The sequence below is a fragment of the Lynx rufus genome, unplaced genomic scaffold, assembly GCF_022079265.1.
Source record: "Lynx rufus isolate CCGP_SWC_20201006 ecotype Redwood Valley unplaced genomic scaffold, mLynRuf1.p SCAF_2, whole genome shotgun sequence".
In the NCBI taxonomy this organism is placed as follows: domain Eukaryota; kingdom Metazoa; phylum Chordata; class Mammalia; order Carnivora; family Felidae; genus Lynx; species Lynx rufus.
The window spans coordinates 58070999-58098534 of NW_025814834.1; the positions used below are offsets into that span (position 1 = coordinate 58070999).

At 44.1% G+C, this 27536-nt stretch overlaps 1 long non-coding RNA gene across 1 annotated transcript in view; it reads left to right on the forward strand.

Moving 5' to 3' along the window:
• The first annotated feature begins 1874 nt into the window (after positions 1–1874).
• The window catches only part of LOC124516009 (uncharacterized), a 29334-nt gene continuing 3672 nt past the window's right edge, over positions 1875–27536 (forward strand). Inside the window, exons 1-2 of the long non-coding RNA XR_006962955.1 lie at positions 1875–2464; positions 9050–9295. This is a non-coding gene — a long non-coding RNA (uncharacterized LOC124516009). The remainder of the gene's footprint in view (positions 2465–9049; positions 9296–27536) is intronic.

Here is a 27536-nt window from a genome sequence, read left to right on the forward strand (position 1 = left end):
AATATTGCGGAAGTGGTGACGCTTCCAAGATGTGTTTACAAAAAAAACTCTTACTACTGTCTCGTGCATCCTCTCTCTCACTTTGACGAAAGCCATCTCTCATGTTGGGAACTGCCGCGAGAGACCTAAGTGCAAGCAACGGAGGGAGGCCTCCAGCCAACAACCGGCAAGGAACCGAGGCCATTGGTCCAGCAGTCCAGGATGGATGGGGTCGTGCCAACAACCACATGAGTGAGCTTACATGTATATATTCCCAGTTGAGCTGTAAGGTAGTAGAGAGTGGATACCTTGATTTTAGCCTCTAAGGGGCACTAAGTCACACGAAAAGTTCTGGCCCACCCAAACTGTGGGACAATGAGTGTTTGTTGTGTTAAGCTGTTAAATTTTGGAGCATTTTGTTACGCAGCATTAGATAACTAATACATGTTGTAAAGTGTTCTGTGTAGTACTTGGCACATAATACAGTCTCTATACAGGATGGCTATTATTGTTGTGCACATGAAGATTACACCCTGATAATTCCCTCTATGCTTCCAAATAAAGAAGGTTTGGGATCGCCAAGAAACTTTCACATTTGTGGACAATGTTTCAGCCTAAACAGTGAACATTATGCCTTCTCAAAGAGCGGACTCTATGGAAGTCCATAAGATAGAATGTCACCTTTTGAGTTGAGAATCCCCATCCTGCAGTATGTCCCAATCCAGATGTACTCTGGAGTAAATTTGTCCTAGGTGAGTTGCAGAATGCAGGCAGGCATTTTTTTTTACTGCAATTCACTGTGGCTGAAATTTCAGGTAGGTGCAAGAGAGTCAATCTTGTGGAACCTGCTTATTAAAAACCTGACATTCAGACCCTGTGTTTTCTTTTGGAGAAAAGCCACAATATAATTGAGTGCTGGACAAACAAAGATTTTTCAATCCAAGGTCAGGTTGTTTATTGCTGTTATCAAAGTCAAACAAAATTTACCCTCAAAGAGTAACCAGAGATATCAGAACAGATTTATGTACAAGGATGTTCATTGCGGCATTACTTACAAACATGAAAAAAGATGGGAGACAACCTAAATGCCCAACATCAGGGGACTCGCTGAATGATTTGTGATATGGTCACACAGTGGAATACTATGAGACTATTAAACATGTCTTATAGGAATATTTACTGAGCTGGAGAAATGCTTTAAGTAAAAAAAAAAAAAAAAAAAGGATCTAAAACCATTTGGTAGGGTCCAAGTTTTGAAGGAAAACAAGTATAATTGTGTGCCCATGTGTGCGTATGCTGGGATATGTGTGTATGTGTGAGTGAGTTTTCCTGGCCTTCCCTCTTTCCAGCCTTCCTGTCCCCCCAGTACATGGTTTCGTTCCATTTCCTGCCCAGGTGAGTCTTGTCGCAACCGTTGTGGTTACTACTGTCAGAAAACAGAGAAATGCAGGAAAGAACACAGGAAGAGGGGAAAGAATTAGCAAAGAGAGTCATTTAACTTGCATAATGGGGAAGGAGGGAGGGGAGAGAAACAGTAACAGAGAAGTGGGCTAACGGTAGACAAGAACACGCTGACGGTCTGCTTCTTTATTACAGACCCCTGACAGAAGCACTAAGGGTGGCATCTGAACAGAAAAGACTGAGCATACAGGCCCCTTTGTTAGTCTCCAGGGGGAGCCCAAGACCCTCATACCCTAATGCCCTTCCTCCCCCATAAGGAGTCTCACTTAGAGGCAGGACGAGGTATACTGAGCCCTGGTGCTAAGGGCTGTTGTTCAACATAAGGAAGGAGGAGTTTCGACCAGTTTCTGTGAACCCTGACTCAATCTTGAAATCATTTCTCAATTTTTGACACGCAGTTGGCACAGTAAGATGAGAAACACCTCCTACCCAGGAGGGCCCAGGGCAGAGCCTCCCGGAGCAGCTCAGCTCTAGACCTCGTGAAGAATTTCTCTTCTTTGTTGTGTCCTTCCCGGTGCTCTTTTTTGCCCCCGCTTGCCTTTACTCACCAGCCGATTGATGAGCTCCATCCAGCAAGGCTTCTCAGCCAAGCGGTGGGACCAGTGAGTCAGAATCTGGCACAAATTCCAATTTGGTAGGTCTGACGTGGGGCCTGGGCTTGTGCAATTTCAACAAGCTTCCAGATGATGCCAGCGCCACTCGTCTATGGCTAACCCCTCGTCCCAAGGCGTAAGGAGTGAGATCAGGATGTGTGCGCACGGGAGATGGGCCACGGAGGCCGTCTCACCCGCTTTTAGCGTAGATCTTTCACTAAAGGCACAAAAGTGGTCTTTGTGGTTTCCATGCGATTCTGTCTTAAGTCATCAGGTTCTAAATGAGGGTGTAGCTTTTAAGCATTACGATACTGGCTGGCGTGGTTTTGCCTAGAATGCCTGCCCTACAGAGCTCCCCCAGTAACTGAAGGCTGTGGTGGGAGTGAGATGAGTCAGAGATCCAGTGGTTACCTCCAGCTGCTGGAACACAGGTGCCTGCAATTTTCTCCTCTCTGTTTCTTTATTCTTATTTTCTCTAGTAAACATATATACTTCTTAATTAAAAAAAAAAAAACCCAGGTAAAAATTCTTCACTGATTTCTTATTACAGGATCTTTTTTGGTTTTTATTATTTTGTTTCTTAGAAAATGTCATGTTCCTCGTGGTTTTTAATGATCTTTCATTTCTGAGAGCAGCTAATGACGGGCCGGGAAATAAGGACAACAAATAGAACGGCCCTGGTCCCTCTTGAAAAAGAGACGAGTCAAGAGGAGTTTTCAGCATTATCGGAGTTAAGTCCGTGGAGGACGGGGCCTGTTTATTCATTTTTTTCCCCATTGAGGAAAGAAGGAAAGATCAGTTTGTATTTCAGCAGAAGGATCAAGATTAGCATTGGAAAATCATTTCCCAATGGCAAATGTTCTTAAATGGAGAAACGGGTTATCAAGGGAGATTTGTAATCTCTACCCTTGCAGACCTTTAAAAAAATCCATATATGTGAATTATTAAATTTGTAGATGATGTGTGGGATGTATAAACTCCCCAAATGCTATATCCTTCTCACTTATCATATTGGGCTGCTTCCATTTGCCAAAACTTAACGTGAAGTCTGGGGGTGCAAATTAATTCCAGTAATCACAAAAGAAAAATGTAGTTAGGATCCCAGCTGCTGTAAATAGTTTAAATAATGCCATCCCAAAGCAAATATAAATGATTTTTGGTTAACCACAGTTTGGGATTACCCACACCACTGCTCTATTAGTACAGGTAATTGAAAATTGACTCTGTAATCAATCCCCATTTCTTTGATTTAATTCAGGTGAATTCCTCACCAGGGCTGAGGGAATGCACTCTGTGGCCTCCCAAAGCCCGTGGGGCCTGATGGACCTTTGGTGATGATTTTGAAAGGCAACAAATTATTGACACAGCAAAATTATTCAGAGCAAAGTGGTTAATTTTTCCCCTTTGATACCAATATACTTCCATTAAAATTTAAATAAACTTTTAATTTTATTGAATCAGGATGAAATCTGCATATAAGTTGCTTTGGTCTTTCTGGGATCTTACGCAAGACTGTAAAAAAATACCGTCCTCCCCTTTTCCTAAGGATCCGTGTCACCCCGGTTATGACATGCTGAGGCCATCCGAAGTGTGGACAGTGGTGTATCATAGTGAATTCTGACCCATCATCTTCCCCGGCTCATCACAGACCTGATCTTCCCGTGAGGGATCCCATCTCGGGGACAAGCCCACTGTCACGGATGACACTTGAGGGCCGTGTCTTTCTGCTCACTCCTCCTCACATGCCACATCCTTCTGATTACCAAGCCCGGCCAATACTACCTTTTCTCCGTCTCTTCAACACGGCCCTGGTCCAGGCCACCAGATTCTCTCATCTGACTCCTTCTACAACTCCCTAATGGATGTCTCTGCCTCTAGCCTCACCATCCAACCTAGGCCACATATGCCAGCCAGATTTACCTTTCTATACGGCCAGTCTAAGCGTGCCACTCCCTGGCTTAAGGCTCTTCCATGAAAGACCACATGCTGTGGGATTCTATTTATAGAGGCAGAACATAGATTAGTGGCTGCGGAGGATTAGGAGGATTGGAGGGAAATGGGAGTGACGACGAGTGGGTATGGGGTTTCTCTGGGGGATGATGAAAATATTCTAAAATTGCTTGTGTTGGTAGCTGGACAACTCTGGATATACTAAAAACCATTAACTGCGTAGTTAATAAATAGGCGAATCATATAGTATGGGAATTAAGTCTTCAAAACACTGTTTAAAAAAACCACAACTTTGTAATGGCTCCCGAATGCTCTTCGCCTAAATTCTGAGATTTTTGACACAGTCTGTGATGCTCTAAATGGTTTACTGTCAGCCACCAGCCTTATTTATACCCTATGACTACATACTTTAACCATGTTGAATTGTGTTGGGTCCCTTAAACCTGGCATTCTCTTGCTTGCCTCTGGATTATTGCACTTGTCTCCTCTGCTGTCCTCCCTGGACCTACCCCCCGCCCAACTTTCTACTGGGTGATCCCACACATCTTCAATGCTCCACTTAATTATTACTTACTCTAGGAAGCTTCCCTAAATCATGCTATTTGGATGCTCTCTATTTAAGCTCCCTGAAGCCTGTACCTTATCATGTAAGTTTGCATTTACTTAATTTGTTTTTCTAAATTCCTTGTAACTAGAAGTTCAGTAAAATGTCGGGCACAATGTCTAGTGAGATCACTCAGAGTCTTAACACCATGCCTACCACATAAATAAATGAATAAGTTGGACAAATGAATGAATTAATAAACATATTCAAGTTTAGTTCAATGGATAACATTTTTTTTGTTTTTGTTTTGTTTTTGTTTTTAACTTTTATTTATTTTTGAGACAGAGAGAGACAGAGCATGAACGGGGGAGGGGCAGAGAGAGAGGGAGACACAGAACCGGAAGCAGGCTCCGGGCTCTGAGCCATCAGCCCAGAGCCCGACGTGGGGCTCGAACTCACAGACCGCGAGATCGTGACCTGAGCTGAAGTCGGCCGTTTAACCGACTGAGCCACCCAGGCGCCCCACATTTTTTTTAAGTTTAGCTCAATGGATAACATTTTTTTTATTTCCCACTAAGATTATGTACCCAATGTGAAACTGACTTATTGTACCCAATGTTATATGTGTGTTGCTTCTATTTCTTTACCAGCGGGACACTAGAAGCTCTTTGTAATTTTCATAGCTCTTAATAAGCTCCGTCTCAAAAGTTACCAAAATGCAAATATTAAAGCCAAAGTGTGGCTCTTTCTTAGGTGTCATTTTCCCTGACTTTTTTGCAGTCGTAAATGTGACTTCCTTCTTCTACCTAAGTCAGTGGTTCCCAAAGTGTGATCCCAGGACCGGCAGCAACAGCATCACCTAGGGCCATGTTAGGAATGTAAACCCTTGGGCCTTACCGCACACCTACTATGTCAGAAACTCCGGTGGGTGGGACTCAGCAATCTGTGTTTGAATAAGCACTCCAGGTGGTTCTGACGCCCCCTGAAGTTTAAGAACCACTGTCCTAAGCTAATTTGCTTTGGTAAGCTGGACCTTCTCTGTCACAGCGAGAGGTAGAGAGAGCAATCCAGACAGCAAGCTCCCCTGCTGCTCCTAAGCCAAGCCAATTCCCAAAAGCTCTATCATTTCTGGCTATGGCTTTCCTTTCATACAGCGCTGGCTGCCAGGTGGTACAGGTTAGACCACGTGGATCCTTGAATGTACGGTTTATTTTCCCTGAGCACCCCCGCAAGGGTGGCAAACACAACAAATACACCTTAGGTAAGAAAATCTTAAGTTCACGCACTCAGTATAATCACTTCTATTTATAACTCAAGTCAATCTTTTTTTTTTTTTTTTTTGATGTCTTTCTCCTGCCCTCGCCCATCATGCCAGCATCCCTTTTCATTTGACCAAACTTGGAAAACTTAGGAACGCTCTATCCATTTCCGTTTTCACGACTCCTTGCATTACAGCTTTGGTCGCAATGATATCCTAACAGACTTCTTTACCTTTGTTCCTTTTCCATACCCCCAATCCAGGTCCCTTCTCCTTAGGGTTCCCGTTTTACTTCCTTGCTCAAAAATCCTCACCCGTTGTCCGGTGCCTAAAGATAAAACCCGAAGTCTTTGGTCTGACGTTCAAGAGACTTCATGGATTTGGCCAAAATACCATTTCCCGTCTCAAACCCCACTCTCGGCAACACAATCTCTCTCTCCTCCTCTCCGAGCAGTCCTGCTGCTGTCACCACCACCATCGCTCCCAAGCAACAGCAGCTAACATTTATTGAAGATTTACTGTGCGTTAGGCACCATGTTAAATGCTTCAAATTCATCATCTCATTTAATCCTCACAACGACCTTGTAGGGCTATTATCATCCTCATTATGTAGACGATGAAACCAAGAATTACCAAAAGTTAAGTGACTTGCTCCTGTTGCAACAGCCAGTAATGGGTGGAGGTACAAGTTGTGTATAGATCTGTTTATGCCAATAGGTAGAGACCGCAAATTCGATGAAAGTAAACACTGTTTCTACTATGCAGTGCTTAACTCAGTACTTGACCTACACGACTAAGAAATCTTTTTAATAGATATGAAGTAAATTTTAAATTCCATCCTCCTAACTGTTGCAACTCCTTACTCTTATAGTCCTTTAAATATATTTGTATTCATTTCTATTTTCATGTATGTTTTACCCTTGTTCCATTTTGAATATCCATACAGTCATCTCTGTCTTTCCTACCTTGTTTTCAAGGTACTCCTAAAGTCTGGCATCCTTCACAGATCTTTTTCCAGTAAACCAGTCTTTCTCTGAGATCCTAGAGGAATTATTTCCTTTTCTTCTTATTTTGTTTTCATCATATTTTAGTTTGTGTGACTCCTTAACTTTTCATAAGGTTTTCACCCAAAGGGCGGGCGGGGGGCGGGGGGGGGGACTAGTCCCTTTAGAAGAGAGACTTTGAGCTACCTTTCAATAATTAACACAGAGTAAACAAATTGGATCTTTCGTACTTTGGTAAGTACCACCCAAATAGATGGGCATTCACAAATTTGTTTTAATGATGTTAATCTTAAGGCAATATCCTTGTTCACTGCCTCTAAATCGTATGCTAAAGGCAGGAGCAGAGGAGTCAATGATGCAGTAGAACTTGCCTGTCTGATTTTTAAGGCATTTTATTTCTTTCCTCTAAGTCATGGGAGGCAAGCTGAAAATTTAACCAAATTATAGAACTTTAGAGCTTAGAAATAACCTTAGAGACCACTAAGCCTCCATAGTTCCCAAACTTTTCATCACTGAGGCCCTCCTTTATTGTTCTTTAATTACCTCCTCTAAACTCCATATTGTGAGAGACGCTTGCCTTTTGGATTTCATTTAAGGAAGAAAAATGGCTTCTATTTATTGACTGCCAACTACATGCCAAAAATGTACAAAGTATGTTATTGTCTATCAGTCTCACAAGAAGTCAGTGGAATAGAGGTTATGATTCCCATTTTAAAAGTGAAGAAATTGGGGCACCTGGGTGGTTTGGTCAGTTAAGTGTCCAACTTCGGCTCAGGTAATGATCTCATGGTTCGTGGGTTTGGGCCCCATATCGGGCTCTCTGCTGTCATCACAGGGTCTGCTTCAGCTCCTCTGTCCCCCCCCCCGTCCCTCCCCCACTTGTGTTCGCTCTCTCTCTCTCTAAAATAAATAACATTTTTTAAAAATTTTTTTTAACGCTTATTTATTTTTGAGACAGAGAGAGACAGAGCATGAACGGGGGAGGGTCACAGAGAGAGGGAGACACAGAATCTGAAACAGGCTCCAGGCTCTGAGCTGTCAGCACAGAGCCCGACGCGGGGCTCGAACCCACGGACCGTGAGATCATGACCTGAGCCGAAGTCGGACGCTTAACCGACCGAGCCACCCAGGCGCCCCAATAAATAACATTTTTTTTAAAAAAATGAGGAAATTAAGGTGCAGAGAGGTGATGTTGACTTACCCAAGGTGAGTGTAAGACTGAGCATTTGATAGGAAGGTCACAGGATTTGAACCCAAGTCTAACGCTAAGACTCAGGTTCTTTATCTATATCCTCTACTGCCTTTCTAATTAGGTAATGCCCCTTTCTCCCAAGTTTTGAGTAGAATCATTTGATAACCTTCTAAACAAAATCAAAGAAATGTGGTGGACATAACCCAAGTATCCCAAGTATCAGCAGATAAATTAGTAAACAAATGTGATCTATACTTACAATGGAATATTATTAGACCACAAAGAAAGGAATGATGTTCTGATACACATAACATGGATCGATCTTGAAAACATTACGCGGAGTGAAATAAACCCGATGCAAAAGGACCAATGTATGACTCCACTTACGTGAAATACCAAGAATAGGCAAATTTATAGAGACAAAAAGTAGATTAGAGGTTATTAGGGGGTAGGGGGAGGCAATAATGGGGAGCTATTGCTTAATGGATGCAGTTTCTGTTTCAGGTGATGAAAAGGTTTTAGAAATTGATAGTGATGACCGCACAACCTTGTGATTATAATCAATGTCACTAAGCTGTACATTAAAAATTGTAGAAATGGCAAATTTTATACTATCTATTTACCTAAGTAAAAAAAAAATAGGGAAATTGGATTGTTTTGTTTACCTAGATAACCTTATTGTGTGTACCCGTGATTTCAGTTTCTCTGGTTCTGTAAGTTTTTTGAAATGTAAAATGTGAATTCCTGTAGAACAGGAATGTTCTATTAGTGGCCCTCCAGGCACCATGCCGTGGATGTGAAGACAATGCCCAGCTTCTCACAAGCACACACTTAGATGAACAAAAAATAGGTCTCCCAGTCACTTATTGTCCTACATATCAGGAATAACAAACGAACAAGCAAGATAGTGCATTCTAGGAATCACTTTTGTAACCCCGGCAATCTTATGAGAATCTTGGAGGCCCGGCGATGAATAACTCTTTAGTCCTTCCCCCTGGCTGGAAGAACAGAGACAAGGACAAGTGCCAGTCCTGATGGCACCTACCCCGCCCTTCCTCCACTTTTCAGAAAAGCATGAAGGACACATCATGGAGGAAAACATGGATGGGAGAACAAGAGAAGCCACAGAAAAGGCACATGAAGACAATCCTTCATATCAGAAAGGACTGAGAAGAGGTGAAGAGGTGTGCCTATGATGAGACAGAGAAGGGAGGAGCTAGTCTCCTGTGCAGGCCTTCCTCCCGTCCTGGTGAACACAGCATAGGGCTGGGCAATGAGCGCTTGGTGGGAAAAACCACGGATTATTGTTGTAAGGTAAGGGTCTTTCGGATTTTTAATTCAGCGGCTTTGGGGTTCAGAGGGCTTGGCACTCCTCCAAGAGTTTCCCTCCCCCCTTACCGCTCTGTTGTTGTCCTCCTTACCCTTCTCCTTCCCCCCTCTTTTCCCCCCTCCCTCCTCCCTTCTTTTTCCATTCCATGCTAGAGTACTTTTATACTCTGAAGAGACTTTTCCCTTACTGGTGCTGAGAGGAAAGGGTATGAATAGGAGGGAGAGGAAGTAGGGAGGGTGTGTGGGTCTTTGTTTACAAGAGGATGAAAATTCAAGAGCACACAGGTATTCCACTCTCCCCTCTATTCCCATACAACCTCCAACTTTTCTCTCTTCTTATCTTATGGTTACTTGCTTCTGCACGACCAAGCCTCGGTAATTCCCAACGTTGTCTTCCCCAATGCCCTCATTTATTGATTTCTGCCCACCTGCACCCAAATCCCACATTCCGGAAAAAACTACTGCCCTGTAACCTCCTTAAGGGCTGGAGCGTCATGTTAGTCATCTTCGTATCCCTGGTATCTAGAAAAATGCTGGATGCTCAACTCATATCTGTCGACTGAATGGGTAAACAAGTAAATGCGAGTTGTCTGAGCACAGCGCTAAGCCTTGTGGTTGGTTTCATGCAAGGCTGACTAGGGCATGACAGGAAGGAATATTTTAAATGAGGAGTATCCTAGGAAATCAAGAATATTAGCTCCCCAAAGAAAAAGGGGACTTTTGAGTTTCCCTTCGGTTTGGTGATGTGGGCTCACAGTCTGACGAGGAGGGAAGTTTTCGCTGCAGTCCGTAGAGTGATAAAGACTGAGCATTATTTGTGCCGAGGCTTTCATAAAGCTACACAAGAGCGAGTGATCACAAGAGGATGAGGGAGTTCATGACCAACGTAGTAGACTTCTTCTAAATATAGGGGAAAAGAAAATTAGAATTTGCAAAGCTGCTGCGGAGGCAGTAGGACATTTGGGTTCTCTTCAAATCAGCATTGAAAGCTGCTCTTTTTGAAAAGGTCTGCATCAATAAATCAGAACACCCGAGTGAAGAGAGCACTTGGGAAGGCTCATTGGTGAGCTTGCCCCCCTTTGTCACCCTTGAGGCGTCTCTGGTCTGGCTTCCTCCCGTGGGAAGGAAAGGGGAGCAGAGGGGTGCTGGTCTGGGCTCAACTCTAGGTCAGCTGGGCCCAACAGGTGTGGGAGCTGACCCTCAAATGGGTTTGGTGGGACCAACAGCACTACATCCAGACTCTGCTATGCCCACAAAGCCAGCCAGCTGCAAATAAACCAGGGTGCCCTTTCCACCTTTTGTGCCAATCGGAAAGCCCTAACTCTGCCTTCTGTACCACCACCGGCACCCCCTTTGGTTCAGTTCCTTTGGTACGGGCCGTGAGAGATCTGCGGAAAGGTGCCGTCTTCTCTCTGCCTACTGATGTGAAGGACAGAGAGGGTACGGGGCCTCGGCGAAGGGTGAGGGAAGACGATGGGGAAAAAGATGCTCTAAACCGAAACCGTGGCAGCCTGTGGTGTTTAGAAACGTATTTTTTAAAAAGAAAAAACAAGGGCCGCCTGGGTGGCGCAGTCGGTTAAGCGTCCAACTTCAGCCAGGTCACGATCTCGCGGTCCGGGAGTTCGAGCCCCGCGTCGGGCTCTGGGCTGATGGCTCAGAGCCTGGAGCCTGTTTCCGATTCTGTGTCTCCCTCTCTCTCTGCCCCTCCCCCGCTCATGCTCTGTCTCTCTCTGTCCCAAAAATAAATAAACGTTGAAAAAAAAAATTAAAAAAAAAAAAAAGGAAAAAGAAAAAACGAGACAATAAAAGAGAGACATGGGATGGGGAGATTTCTGAGGAAGATGTTCATTTTAATAACATCTGTAAACTATGAACCACCCAAAAACAGCTAGTGAACTTCAGTTACAAGGTGTTTTCGTTCCACTCAAGGACCAAGATTTTAACAGCACTGAATGTGATAGAATGCTGCATTTCCCCTCCTGAACCCCTGCTAATTTTTATCCCTTTCCCTCCGCCTCTGCCGGTCTGTTTGTAGCATTTTGGGCCTCTCTTTCCTACTGGTCACGACTGAAAGCAAAGATCACAACCTTTCATTATTGCTCTGGTGATAATATCAAATGCTCCAAATGCGGATAATCTCACATTCCCTGCGATACTCAGATCTAATGTGTAAAAACGGCACATTAAGCTAGAAAAGAAGGACAGAGAGTAAGAGCGTTAAAATCACAAACCATAGTCTTCTGAGAATTGCAGACACTTGCTTTTTGGATCCAGATTGTGCAGGTTTTTTTCCTTACCATTTAAATGTAAACAGGCAAGCTTCCTGCCTCCAGAAAGCTCTTTCCTCTGAAAGCACTCTTTACTATTTAAGCAGATACAGGATAGATATTTCGACACAGAGCCCCCATAAAATCCCATATTAGGAATGATACCAAACTTAAAGAACGTTGTAAAATGGGAATGGGAAAAAAAAAATGTACAAAATGAATTCCTGCCCATTTACATGCTTTTCGTCAGGCTACCAGATACCAAGCCTCTGTCTTTGTGTTAACACTGCAGATTAGGTCAAGTTTTTACCCCTCTGAGCTCTTTTCCTGTAAATGACGGGTTTTGATGTGAAACAAGCAACATGTCAAAGCGAGTTGAAAGATGTAGGCATTTTATGCCATGTCACAATGACAGGCCGGTGAATATTTGGGCCATTAGGGGCTTATTAGTGAATAAATGACCAGATGGTTCAGTGATGCACGGAGATGGACAGAGCTGGATGCTCCTAATCAGCACTGTCTGTACTTGATGTCAAATCACATGACACAGTAACCCATGGATACCAAGGAAGAGTTACCATTAGCAAGTCAATTTGATATCTGGGTGGTGTAAACAGACTCAGAACCACACTTCAGGGCTGCCTCTGTTTGGAGGAAGGGAGACGCAGTACAGCATTGTAAGGCACACGCACAATAAACTCTAATTGTTGTTTGGTAATCGTACCAAGAATTTCTGTCTTAGCTCTTCCTCTTTATTCTTGAGAAAGGAGTGACGCCCAGAGGCACAAGGAAAAGGGATCGTCGAAAATAAAGAGGTTGCACTGAGGATCTATTTGAAATCTAAGTAACAGACAGAGGAAATAATCAGGTCGTAAAGAGTGGGCCATTAGTGGGAAGAACGAAGAGCCACCTTCCCATGCTTTGCCTAGTGGGTGACCGACAAAGTTTAGGTACAAAACACATACTGTAAACAGATGCCATTTGCCTTTGCCTACTGCACGCTTAGCTCTTCCCTCCTTGTCTCTGAATAATGTGGATCGCCTGAACAGCCACCTTGGGTTATTCCCGTAGGATTGCAGGAAAGCGTTTTTCAAGAAGAGTGCACGTTTCTTCCTTCCTAGTCATTTTCAGTATTTTCAAACTGACAAGTATTCTTTGCACCCCCATCTGCTACGAAAGAAAACACTTGCTCTGCTCTTAAAATCCAAGAGAAGAAACAGGTTGGGGCGCCTGGGTGGCTCAGTTGGTTGTGCATCCGTCTCTTGATTTTGGCTCAGGTCATGATCCCAGGGTGGTGGGATGGGGTCTGCATCGGGTGCCGCGCTGAGCACGGAGTCTGCTTAAGATTCTCTCTCTATCCTTCTGCCCCTCTCCCCTACTTGTGCGCGCTCTCTCTCTCTCTCTAAAAAAATAAAATAAAATGAAGAGAAGAAACAGGTTGGAAATAAACTTACTTTGGTGTTCCCTCGGAAACTAGTGGGTTCGAGGCCACCGATTCAATGCATTATGCATCCACAATGGAAGTGTTGACGGACATTTCATCACAAGATCATCCATTAAAGCAATTCAGTCTTGAGGGAGTAGGACCTAAATGATATTACTGTAAGTTTCTCTTTTTAATAATACCTATTGTTTGTATAGCAGTTTTCGTTTGTAAAGCACATCGTGGATATTGTGTCTTTTCAGTTTCTTTTTAGCCAAATGTTATTAGTTTAATTAATCCTTCCTGGGCATCTATTATGTGTCTACTTCTGGACAAGATGCTGTGGACAGAGGGAGCAAAGGCTAGAATTCCTCAAAAGGCTTAGAGTTGCACTATCTAGGGCTTTTTAATGGGCATTGTATAGCAATTGATGCTCACAAAAAGATTCTATGTAATATACATGTTAGGGGGAAAACTGTTTAATAATTGACATCTGTGACCCCACCATCCAATAGAGGAACCAGAACATGGTTAATTTTGTTAAATCTACGGAGGTGCTCATCTCCCAACACCATCCCCCACACCCACAAAGGTGACTACACTCTGAATTCTGAGTGTATCATCCCCTTATTATTCAAAGATAATTTGACCCCACATGGCTCTATATCTAAGCAAGATATTTTTAATTTGCCTATGTTATTCCTTTACAAAAATGGAATCACACTGTAAGTATTCTCCTAAGAATTGCTTCCCCCCCCCCCAACAATGGATTTAAAAGTTAACCATGCTTTTATATATGGCTGAAGTTCATTCGGTTTCACTATTCTCTTACGTTCCACAGTGTGAATATCCCACAACTGATGTATCCATTCTCCTGTTGGTAGACATTTGGCTTATTTCCGGTTTGGGGCTATTACAAATAATGCTACAAAGAACATTCTTACACATAGGTGCTGGCGTATGTATGCACGAGTGTCCCCATGTGTGGATTTTCTGGGTCACGGAGTAGTGGCCATATTCAGCTTAACAAGATAATGCCAAACTGTTTTCCAAAGGTTAACCAATTTACACTCCTACTGGTAGTGAATGAAGAACATTCCCATTATTCTGCATCCTTATCAACACTGACTACTTTCAGACTTTTAATTTTGCCAGTCTACTGCACATACATTCAGGCTTCACGGCCACCCAGAGAAGCAGTAATTATTATCTATATTATACGGGTAAGGCTCAAAATCACAGAACCGGTCAGTAATAAAATCGGAACTTGAACCCAATTCCCCAGCCTATAAATCCAGAACTCTTTCACTGTTCTGCACCGTCCCCGTCACCTTAGTCCCCATTGACTCATGCCCCACAGTCATAAGTACAGTGAGCATCCAGGAGCAGTATCATGCTCAATTTAGGTATCGGCCACTTGTTGGTTATGTGACGTGGGCAAATCCCTTGACCTCTCTGAGCCTTAGTTATCACATCTGTAATACAGCAATAATATTAGAACCTATATTACAAGACTGATATGTACATATTGCATTAGGTTGAAAATATTAAACAAGTTCACACACACACACACACACACACACGCTATTAAGTAGACATTGAAATAAACACTCAAAATTCCAGCTGTGAAAGGTAGAATTCAGTTTATCTGCCCTCTTTCATTCCAGCAAATTGTGGGCTGGCAAACCCATTCTTGTTTCATATGCATTTACATTGAAGTATTCTCATCTTTGCTCCAGCACTGTGCAAATTTGATTTCAGCACAATCAGTTTTAAAAAACAATGTTAAACATGCATTTTCTAGACTGGGTGATATCAAAAGTCATTTTTAGTGGCACTCGGGTGGCTCAGTTAGTTAAGCGCCTAACCCTTGATTTCAGCTCAGGTCTTGATCTCTGAGTCGTGAGTTACAACCCTGCAACCCAGGCTCTGAGCTGGGCGTGGAGTTTAGTTAAAAAAAAAAAAAAATCCTTTATAGTCTTTAACTGAGCTTGTGTGTCTCTATTTCTATATGTGACAATTAAATGTTTTGTCTGCCTCGTTAGATTGGTTTCTCATTTTTATCACAATTGCATCCTCACCCTTAATTTAATAAATACTTGTTAATTAAATCAATCAATCAATGAATTTTAAAAGCAGATTAAGCGATGTGTTTTGCTGAATTTATATGTCAGTCAAATGGTCCTTTGTAAAAAGGTCTATGGTGTTTCGGGGTGCCTGCGTGGCTCAGTCGGTTAAGTGTCCGACTTTGGCTCAGGTCATGATCACAAGGCTCGTGGATTCAAGCCCTGCATAGGGCTCTGTGCTGACAGCTGGGAGCCTGGAACCTGCTTCAGGTTCTGTGTCTCCCTCTCTCTCCCCCTCCCCCGCTCACAGTCTTGTCTCTCTCTTAAAAATAAACATGAACAAAATTTTTTTTAATTTTTTTTTTTTTACATTTGTTTGTTTTTGAGAGACAGAGCGACAGAGCACAAGCAGGGGAGGGGCAGAGAGAGAAGGAGACACAGACTCCAAAGCAGGCTCCGGGCTCCAAGCTGTCAGCACAGAGCCCAATGCGGGGCTCGAACCCACAAACCATGAGATCATGACCCGAGCCCAAGTCAGACGCCTAACCGACTGAGCCACCCTGGTGCCCCGAAAAAAAAATTTTAATGAAAAAATTGAAAAGCCTACAGTGTTTTATCTCAAGTCCTTGAAGCCTGATGTTTTTCAGAATTTAGAATTTTTCCATTAAAAAAATTAACACTGTATGTATACTGTCTATTATATGACATCTACAGCAGGACCTGGGCACCACTTAATAATAAAGCACATTAAAATTTCTGAAGCAAAGCATGGGTATAGGCACTCAGGAAGGGGCTTTCCGAGACCACAAACAGCATCACATTGGTTCAGGTTAAACCTTCTACCAACAGTTATAGAAACACCTGTCTTCCCAGATTGTTGCTCTGTAGACTATGGGTTAAAATTGTGTAAATTTAAAGCCCTAACCCCTTGGTCCCTAATATATTTTATTCACACTATGGTACATCTTACTCATACTTCATTCCTTGCTCTCCAAGAAAAACTATACTAGTTTATGGTGCATTGACACTTATTTTAATGGGCCAGTGATTATCCCATTGCCCTGAGGCCAGGGAAATGTACAACCTATTCCTAGGAGAGGCATAGCTGAATCCTAACAAATAATAAAAACTATTCCAAAAATTAAGAACTGGGATTCATTCAAGAGACTTATAAAGTATTTATTCACAATTTGGGGGGGGGGGTAAAATTAGTAATACTTCCAAAACATAATTTTTATCTGGTAAAGTTTTGAATATCTTTTCTAAAAAAAAAGGGGGGGTGTCCTCCGAGAAGGAAGCAAGTTTTAAAACTGATATTGGAAAGTCCTAAAAGTCAAAGCTCACTGTATTTTATGGAGACCTAAATAGAACAAATCAGTTGTTTTTAAGACCAGGAGAAGGTCTAGACTCTAGAGGAGTCCCTGTCATGGCCCTGAGGCGTGAGCAAGAATAGTGTTGTAGAAATCAGTCACCCGAAGTCCAAGCCTTCAGTACATTTAAGTTTAAACATGCTGAGGGTGCAGCTCTGAACTTCCAAATGCACACACACATGCACACACGAAATTCTTCCTCCCCTGGTAGCATTAGCACAGGGAACTGCCCAGGCTAAGGCAGTGTCTGTTTTCTTTCTTTTTCTTTCTTTCTTTCTTTCTTTCTTTCTTTCTTTCTTTCTTTCTTTCTTTCTTTCTTTCTTTCTTCTTTCTCTTTCATCTTTAGGTATAAGGTATGACTCAGATGACATCCTTTACCCAACTCTTGCGACCTGGGCGTCGTGAAGTGTGCTGACTCAGTGGCCACATTGGTGAAAATCATAGCTTAGCCCTTTACAAGCCCTATGCTATAAGGAAGTTCTTTCACTTCTCTGTGTCTCAGTTTACCCATCTGCAAAATGTAGGTGGGGCACCTGGTGGCTCAGTTGATTAAGTGACTGACTCTTGATTTCAGCTCAAGTCATGGTCTCACAGCTCATGAGATCGAGCCCCATGTCAGGCTCCACGCTGAGAACGGAGCCTGCTTAAGATTCCCTCACCCTCTTCCTCTGCCCCACCCCCGCGCATGCTCTCACTCTCTCGCTCTCTCTCAAAATGAAATGAAATAAAATAAAATGGGGGTAATAATAGACCCTAATCCATGGGGTTGTTGTGAAGATCAAATTATATTCAATATGTATTTGACTCCTAGTAAGGGCTCTATCCCTGTATTCCAAACTGATGCTAATTCTAAGGACCAGGCACCCCCTCAGGTCTTGGGAATTACCTCCATAGCGAGCTGTAGCTTATGCTAGAACACAAGAACGCCACACACTATGCTCCCAATTGACCTGAAACTTTCCAGCACCTTGGTTTTATTGCTAGCATTATTTATCGCTTAAGGCTGAAACAATGGGTTAATTCATATTCTGAGTTCTTTCCTTTGAATAATATTTGCTGCATTATAAGTATCAGCTGTCTCCAACTTACAAACAGGTTGAATTCCAAAAAGTTTATTTGTATGTGAATTGTTTACAATTTGAAACACATTTTCCATAGAGGCAATGTTTTAAAAGAGGTCAGTGCCCAGGCTGACACATTAAAGGCAGTAAAGTGGTCACCAGAATGGCTAAAATGAACAAATCAGGAGACTACAGATGCTGGAGAGGATGTGGAGAAACGGGAACCCTCTCTCACTGTTGATGGGAATGCAAACCGGTGCAGCCGCTCTGGAAAAGAGTGTGGAGGTTCCTCAAAAACTTAAAAATAGACCTACCCTATGACCCAGCAATAGCACTGCTAGGAATTTACCCAAGGGATACGGGAGTGCTGATGCATAGGAGCAGTGGTACCCCAATGTTTATAGCAGCACTTTCAACAATAGCCAAATTACGGAAAGAGCCTAAATGTCCATCAACTGACGAATGGATAAAGAATATGTGGTTTATATATACAATGGAATACTACGTGGCAATGAGAAAGAATGAAATCTGGCCTTTTGTAGCAACATGGATGGAACTGGAGAGTGTTACGCTAAGTGAAATAAGTCATACACAAAAACAGATACCGTATGTTTTCACTCTTATGTGGATCCTGAGAAACTTAACAGAAGACCATGGGGGAGGGGAAGGAAAAAAAAAAAAGAGAGGGAGGGAGGCAAACCATAAGAGACTCTTGAAAACTGAGAATAAACTGAGGGTTGATGGGGGTGGGAGGGAGGGGAAAGTGGGTGATGGGCATTGAGGAGGGCACCTGTTGGGATGAGCACTGGGTGTTGTATGGAAACCAATTTGACATTAAATTTCATAATAATAATTTTAAAAGGGCAGTAAAGTGGGCATCCAGCCTGGAGGCTGGAGGGTCTCAGACAATCACAACAGCTCACTTAGGGCCAGGATCTATCTGTTCATCTGCCTGGACACTGAGGAGGTGGTTGGTGGGGACAGGGGACATGGGGAGTGATGGCTAAAGCTTAGCATGTTCTTTATCTGAGAGGGAAAGAAGTTGGAAGTCAGGGGAGAGGTTTGGTAGGCCCCGCCTCTAGTCACCATGACAGAGGGGAAGGGCATGAGCTATAGAAGAGACGGCCATCTGATTCTGTGTCTCCCTCTCTCTCTGCCCCTCCCCATTCATGCTCTGTCTCTCTCTGTCCCAAAAATAAATAAACGTTAAAAAAAATTAAAAAAAAAGGGGGGTGCCTGGGTGGCTCAGTCGGTTAAGCGTCCGACTTCAGCTCAGGTCATGATCTCACGGTCCGTGAGTTCGAGCCCCGCGTCAGGCTCTGGGCTGATGGCTCGGAGCCTGGAGCCTGTTTCCGATTCTGTGTCTCCCTCTCTCTCTGCCCCTCCCCCGTTCATGCTCTGTCTCTCTCTGTCCCAAAAATAAATAAACGTTAAAAAAAAAAAAAAAAAAAAAAAGAAGAGACGGCCACTGTCAAGATGGTTAGAAATTCTGGAACCTTGGTAACTTCCTTATGTTTCATTGCTCTATACCAGTCTCCTCATGGTGAATAGTACGAAACTCCTTAAAAACCAAATGCTCTTGGGAGCCCACAAGGCAGAGGGATGAATGGGGGATTATATTCCACTTTAAAGCTAGGAGACGGGTAGGGATACGTGGGGCGGGGGAGGTGGATGATGGAGAGAAGCCAGAGTAAAGGTGGGAGGTGTCCATTATAAAGAGGAAAAGAAAGTAGGCTGTGTGATCTATGCCATCAATCTGCCAAACACTGTGTTCATGAGGAACAGTGACTCCCACGGAGGATGGGACACATCTCCCTTTATTGGTAACTTAAGAGCAGAAAATAAACAGATGAAGTCACTTGAGACAAATCATCAGTAACGTTAAGTATCCGTACCTGCAAAAGAGAAGAGTCTTACATTGGTCGGTAGCCTGGCTGCATATTAGAATCATCTGGGAAAATTTTAAACCCTGCCCCCCCCATGCCCCAGCGGTACCTCAAACTAATTCTACTAGAATCCCAGGACCGAGGCATCAGAACCGTTAAAGCTCCCCAGATAACGCCAGCGAGCAGCCACATTTGAAAACCATTTTAAATCTCACCATTCCCAGATGCCCTAAATTGAAGAATAAGGTGGCGTGGCCTCCACGGAGCTCTGGAACACTCCAAACCTGAGCCTCATGCCCAAATTTCTATTTATAATTAAACGCCGCCTTCTCTAAAAACTCTGGGACAGAATTTGAGAATGGATTCAGTGCCGCTGACTCGTCACATTACGATTTTATTTGCTAAGAAAGTAAAATGATTTCAACCACAGCAGTCATTAAATAGGATGGCCAACCGCTTCAAACATTTTTTTTTTTTTAATTTTTGAGACAGAGACAGACAGATCATGAACAGGGAAGGGTCAGAGAGAGAGGGAGACACAGAATCCGAGGCAGGCTCCAGGCTCTGAGCGGTCAGCACAGAGCCCGACGCGGGGCTCGAACTCACGAACCATGAGATTGTGACCTGAGCCCAAGCCGGATGCTCAACGGACTGAGCCACCCAGGCACCCCAACCGCTTCAAACATTTTATGGGCAAACCCCGAGAGCATCCTAGAGATCAGTTTGTCCCACCACATGCCAGGCACCGGGCTGGATGCTGGGGCTAAAACAGTTATAAATGTAGATCCACGTCGTGCCAAAATGGTCGCTTGGAGTCGGGGATGATCGGGAGAGTGAGCAGGGGAGGTTGCTAGCCATAGGCTGGGCACCTGACCAGCCGAGGCCCACCAAGAAGCCAGAGTGACACCTATAAAAGATGGAGTCACCTGTGTTAAATCCTTATGTTTTCTGGGCCATCAGTACCGATCTCACGAGTACGGTGTTGCTTGGGCGCGTGGCAGTGTCCCGACAGACAGCTGAATTCTATTTACTAACGGATGTACCTCCATCTGAAGTGGTGTCATCAGCTACCCCTCTGGCACATGTACCTTTTCTACGTGGCAGTGCCGGCTTCAGAGAGGTGACTTGGTCTGTGCCCGACCATGCGCGTGGCCGCTAAGAAACTACCACCCCTAGGAAATTACCACCATCACCCCATTGAACGACTCAGAATTAGTCCTCTGTTGATCTGCACTTTTATGATCGATTGCTGTTGCCTTCGGAGAAATCCAACCACGAGGTAAGTGTGCCCACATCAAATCTCTTGCTTCCCTGGTGCTTTAGGGGCTGAGGAGCCGAGTGTCTCCCGGTGCCATAAGTATGTCGTCTCTTTCCGCGTTGACAAGGTTAGTGTCTGGTGTCTACTGACACGATCCCCAAGCTTCCTCGAACTTGTGTCATTAACCGTGCCGCGGGGTCTGACTGCAGCAAATGCCGAGTACATTAAGCAGGCAAAACAGCCCAGGTCTTGAAAAAGTCTCCGCGTAGAAAACAAGGGGCTCTAAATGATTCTGTTAACACGTCTGACATCCCTTGCCTCTCTCCTGTTCGCTCTCTCCTGTTCACTGCCGCAGAGAAGTCTGGCCACACGAACCGTGCATCCCGCCCTCCTCCAGGTCCCCTCCCCACAGAGGGCTCCACATGGATGTTATGATCAATCCTAATGCTGCTGGGAGCCACAGATCTCTGCAAAGATCTGTCCCTCTCCCAAAGAACCGCAGTCGAAAGGAAGGATATGCAAGAGACAGGTAGCAAGTGAACCAAGCAATTGTCAGACAAGTCACATTTTTACAGCCGCAAAGCTCTTGGCCAGCATTTGCTCATTTGGAGAACAATCTCATAGGCAAAGCCCAACCCAGACCAAACTGGGAAGGAGACCGTCCATTGGTGCAGAGCGTGGGGGGCTTTTCTGATCTCTACAAGCAAAGGCCGGCATCCTGGCCTGAAACCAGGTCTAAACAATTCAGGGAGTGCTGCTTCACAGTCGTTGGAGGAATGTCACTGGTGACATCATAAGGCCCACACAGCCAGTACTTGAGACGCATCACGTCCGACTTGCGAAGGACTGTACGCCCTGCATAGCTGTGTGGGGACTTGGCTTGCTGCTCTCGGAGCTCTTCCTTGCCCGTCTCCTGCTCTGCTCTACGCACTGTGGGCAATTAAGGGGGCTACATCTCTGAGTTTCTCATGCCCTCCAGCCTGGGAGTGGGGAGGCCAGCCGGAGGCAGGCACTGGCCCAGAGGAGAAGTGAGGCCATGTCTCCTCCTGTCTGTTTCAGATGACATCATCGCTGGCCAGTCAGACCTGCCTCTGTAATCCCAGCTCCTCCTGGTCAGGCCCACGGAGGTTCACATCCACTGGGTGGCCCCAGATCTCAAGCCGCTCCAGCGACACCGCCTCCTTCCTTTGTCCCGCCAGTCGAGGAGGACGAACATTTTCCTGTGCGTATTTATCACTAGCTTCTTTCTGTTGGACTTCTTCGGTCTTCTCTCACCTATGTGACCGTCTCCTTGTGACAAGTTTCTTATTTTGAGGTACCCGGAGTGGTTTCTGTTTCATTGGCCGCTGTAACAGTTTACTGTTGTAACTCAGTCGTGCTTCTCTGTGCTAAATCTGTATCTACATACAAACTGAAGAATTAATCGCTGTTCCGGGCAGAATTGTGTCCCCTTAAAATTCATGTGTTGAAGCCCTAACCCCCAATACCTCAGATTCGGTGACTGTATTTGGAGACGTGATCTTTAGAAAGGCTATTAAGGTCAAACAAGTTTATCAGGGTGGGGCCTAATCTCATCCTGAGGTGTCCTCAGAAGAGATTAGGACACAGACACAGAGGGAACATGGCCGTCCGACAGACCATCTAGAAGCCAAGGCGAGAGGCCTCAGAAGAAACCAACCTTGCTGACACCTTGATCTTGGACCTTTAGCTTCTAGAACAACGAGGCAATCAGCTTCCATCGTTCAAGCCTCCCTGTCTGTCGCTTACTAACACTAGTAAATACACGGAATACAATTGCTTGTCTCTGAAATTTGGGGTTAACGAGTTAGCTCTAAGCCCCCGTGTCCTCTTCTGTAAAATGAGGATAATTATATCCAGGTTACTATGAAAATCAACTGAGAGAAGCTTAATACAGTACCAGCTGCAGTGCTCAATAAATGTCGGGTATCACTGGGAATATTCACTTACAAGTAACGAAAATGCACTTGGGGTGTTAACTCTGGAGCCCACCTGGCTGGGGTTAGACGGGTGTTCAGCTTGGGCTGGCTGGCTAATGTCCCCACTCAGGTTTGCCCCTGGATTCTCTTGTCACTTCTTGGTTTGGGTCGCTATTCTAATTACAAAGAGCTCCTCAGCTCCATCGTCAAAGTTGCAGTCTCCGGCCTTGAACACTAGGCTTCCGGTACAAATTCAGTAACTTTGCTCTCGCTACCGCCATTTCCGTTTCTGTCCTCGCTCCCTTCTGCAGAAACCCATTCAAGGAGCGAACCTGCAGGACTTTTCTGGATTGCCTGTGACTACGCCCTGGGTCTGTTTGGGGTCAGCCAGGAAAAGCTTTCCCACTGGTTGCTGATCCTACTGGATCCTCCAGCATTGTTGCCTGCAAATATTCACACCATGGAGATAAAAGGAACCACCTGCCTGGAACCACCTGCAGCTGAGCTCAGCCAGACCCCTGGGTGGGAGCTTATATGTTGGCAGGTGCAGTCTCCCTATTCTGCTTCTCTGTAGCTCAAATCGTTCCCCTTCGGCAATGATGTGCCTAATAATTTGGAGCACCCGATTTCTTCTTTGTGATTACATTAGATCCACGAGTCCCTGGGTAGTGCAAAAAACTAACTGCTAACACTTTTGTGGGGTATTTGTATTATAGCAAGCCGTTTAGCTTTCAGCTAAAGGAATAAAACTCTAATAGTATAATTGGGGCACTAAGGGATGGGGGATATTTGGAGCACCTTTAAGTAGAAATAGTAATTTTTAGGGGCGCCTGGGTGGCTCAGTCGGTTAAGCGTCCAACTTCGGCTCAGGTCGTGATCTCATGGGTCATGAGTTCAAGCCCCACGTGGGGCTCTGTGCTGACAGCTTGGAGCCTGGAGCCTGCTTCAGATTCCGTGCTTCCCCCTCTCTCTCTGTCCCTCCCACAATTATGATCTGTCTCTTTCTCAAAATCAATTTTAAGGGGCGCCTGGGTGGCGCAGTCGGTTAAGTGTCCGACTTCAGCCAGGTCACGATCTCGCGGTCCGTGAGTTCGAGCCCCGCGTTGGGCTCTGGGCTGATGGCTCGGAGCCTGGAGCCTGTTTCCGATTCTGTGTCTCCCTCTCTCTCTGCCCCTCCCCCGTTCATGCTCTGTCTCTCTCTGTCCCAAAAATAAATAAAAAACGTTGAAAAAAATTTAAAAAAAATCAATTTTAAAAAATTAAAAAAAATAGTAATTTTTAAGCAAATGGTGAAGAAAATACTAGTTAAAAATTGAAAGAAAGAGAATGCTTGGCTTTCCTTAGCTGAAGTTTCAGGAGAATGAGAAAAAAAATGAGTGATCTCTTATAAAGAAGTATTTTCTTTTTTTTTTTTTTAAGTTTATTTATTTTGAGACGGGGGAGGGGCAGAGAAAGAGGAGGAATCTCAAGCAGGTTCCGCACGGTCCGTGCAGAGCCCGTGCAGAGCTTGAACCCAAAAACCATCAGATCATGACCTGAGCTGATATCAAGAGTTAGAGACGTCACTGCCTGAGCCACCCAGGCGCCCCAAGAAGTATTTTCAGTGAAGGCCTCTCCACTTCCGCTAGGAAACCCAAGCTCGGACAGACGCTATCTTACGTATACGTGTAATATTCGTCATCACCAATTTATTACTAAGTGCCTTCTACGTGATTGGTACTGTATGGTGAACTTCCCAGGGAAAGTAAAAGAAAGAAGAAGGTAGAATAGTATAAAAACAAAGAGAGGCCTAAAGCATTTTAATCCACTTATATTTTAAAAGCAGAAATTGATCATCTTGTGATTTTTTTTTAACCTCCCAATGGTTAGTTGCCATATGGTACCAATTCTGCTGAAGGAATGTGAAAAATAAAGTAAATGTCAAATCTTGACTCACAATCACTAACCTTGTAACTACGCAGAATATAATGGTTTTCTCTATGCATCAGTCTCTGTTTTAAGGGCCAGGTGCTAAATAAAGCTCTAGACCTCTATGAAACCACTTGCCTATTCCTGGGAGGGAAAAAAAATCCCAGGATTTTGTGTCCCTGTTTTTTTTCTCCACGTCCCCACTGGTACTGGATAGAAGCTATTCTGTTCCTTCCATCTTGGTACAACTTCAGAGTTACCTTCGGCGTGAGGTCCCTTATAAGAATCCCTGGCTGGTAAGATTTTGCCATTGGATTCCAGACTCTGTTCCCTAGCCAGATTATTTTTTTTTTTTAAGTAATATCAGGATTAATAGAGTCACTATTGCCTGGTTTCACTAAACAAATTTACTTGGCAAAATAATGAAGAAAAATATGAATGTGCTTGTACAGCTCTGGGGAAAGTCGCACTCCCAAAGATGATTTCCTTTAAAACGTCCCTTTGAAGCATGCCTATTGCTGACATGGTTTCAACTATCGATAGGTTAGTGTTTCGCGTCACTACTTTTGATTGGCATAAGGTGTTCCATAGTCAAAAGTTTGATCTTACATTGCATGAACCAAAACAAAATGTCGTTCTTCAGTTGTGTTTGCCCAGCCACCTCCCTCCCCTGCTTGTTCTCCCCCTCTCTCTCCCCCTCTCCTCCTCTTCCCCCCCTTTTTCTCCATTCTACTGTGGATCTGACTTGATATGTGAGCAAAAATTGAGCAATCTTAAAAACACCATCTATGAACTCTAAAGAAAATAGTAAATATGAAAACGTAGCACATGTGCTTAGTTAAAAGGACAAAAGACTAAGGAAAAACACCCAATGCTGTTGCTTCTAGTAGTCATGAAACTTATGTGGCTCACAGGTCTAATAATTTGTACGAGAATATGGATCGCCCTTTTGCTGATAAGCACGGTCATTCACTGAATGGCCATATGGGCCTTGCTTTACTTAAAGAATCATTCAGTATTTCAGTATCAGTTCAGTGATCAGCGTGTTGAAAATATGTCAGATGCCAGTATAAGCACGACAGCACAGACTTCTGAGGGATCAGCCTGTGTTACTGGGCTCCTAATATATACCAGATGCTGATCTAGCTTCTTTCTTTCCTAATATTCCACTTAAACCTCCTAGCAGTCCTTGAGATACGTGCTATTGTCCTCATTTCAAAGATGAGAAATCGAATGAAGCTCAGAAAACTCAAAATAAATCAATGCCTAAGGCTGGCCTCCTTGCTTCCAGTCTAGCGGACCACTTCCCATCTGTTCCAGGCTTCAAAGCTTTTAGTGGCTTCTCCTGGCCTTTAGAACAAAGTCTAAACTTATTACCAAGTTTTTCAAGGGCCTTTGTGATGTGGCCCCAGTTATCTTCTCAAACCTTCCACCTCACCTCGATCGCCCTGGCAGGATGCAGCACTTGCTTCCATCCTTGGGCTTGCTTTTGTCCCCGAGATTACGCTCATGCACTTCCGTGCCCTCCCCCATGGCCTGGCTAATTTTCGCTGGTCCTTCAAATCTGAACTTAGGTATCACTTCCTCCAGGAAGCCGCCTCTAACCCCCATGCACCTGTTAGGTGAGCCCCTGTCGGATCCTATGGCCCATGACAGTTTCACAGACACTGCCTCATAATTGTCTGTTTACTTGTCTAAATCCCTTTCTTGACAGTAAATTCTGGGAAGGCAGGAACTGAGCTTGTCAGTCTCTCAAGGTATCCTAGGACCTTGTATAGAGAGTGTTTATCAAGGGTCTGGATGATTAAGAGAATCACATCTGTGCTTGGAGAACTTTAAGGGCAACATGGCAACAATTCTTCGGCCGCTGCTTCTGAGAGTGCACCATTTAGGAGGGTATGGTGGCATTACAAGAAATTTCCCATTTTGAGTTAGATTCCCAAAATACAGAGAGACGATCGCTTTTCTCTGCCAAGATACAACCTTATTTAGAAGGTTGCAATCATTCTGGGGCAAGTTTTAAGATGGGCACTGTCAAACTTCTGAGCCTCCAAAGGAAACTGTATGCTTTGAGGAATATCTGAAGGTAACAGTTCTGCTTAATCTAGCAAAGACTAAGGAGAAATGTCAACCCTGCCTTCACTTGGTTGAGGCTGTCTCAGAACAAGGGAACAGAGGGATTCTTAGAAGTGCATGTCTAGGGGCGCCTGGGTGGCTCAGTCGGTTAAGCGTCCGACTTCAGCTCAGGTCACAATCTCGCGGTCTGTGAGTTCGAGCCCCGTGTCGGGCTCTGGGTTGATGGCTCGGAGCCTGGAGTCTGCTTCCGATTCTGTGTCTCCCTCTCTCTCTCTGCCCCTCCCCCGTTCATGCTCTGTCTCTCTCTGTCTCAAAAATAAATAAACGTTAAAAAAATTTTTTTAAAATAAAAAAAAGAAGTGCATGTCTAGAAAAAAGAACGATTAGGTAGATTCAGCTCAAGTTGAGAAAAAATCTCTAGTTCTCTGGATCGTGGGAATAGGGGATATCTTTGTTTACCTTTTAATTGTCCTCTATATGTCCTGAGCATTCTACCACGAATTATATCAAGGCATCAGATAGAATTATTCAAAATGAGTCCATAAAACCATTCATCAGGAGTACTACAGAGAGAATTCCTGATTTGTGCAGGACAGTAGAATCTATCTTTTCTTCTAGTGTAAAGGCTATACAAATCTCCAACTAAACAACTGAATAAACAGGGTCTGTTTCCATTTGGTCAGGTTGACCACGTGCAACCCATGCAAAGCCTGTTTCTTATTGTCAAAATAGCATTGTATTAATTGTTTTAGATTTGCACTAATTCACATTTGGTGCAACAACAAAAAAAAATAGATCATGCATTCCTGTGGAAAGTGAAATCTCCCCAAACCCAACTCCATGCAAAGATTTGCAAGGGTTTTATGCAAATGTATTAATGGAATCACACTATTCCGTGACTTTTGCCGACTGATGTGCGAAGCCATAGGCACGGTGTGTCTTCTGGGAACATTCATTCTACTCAATGACGGATA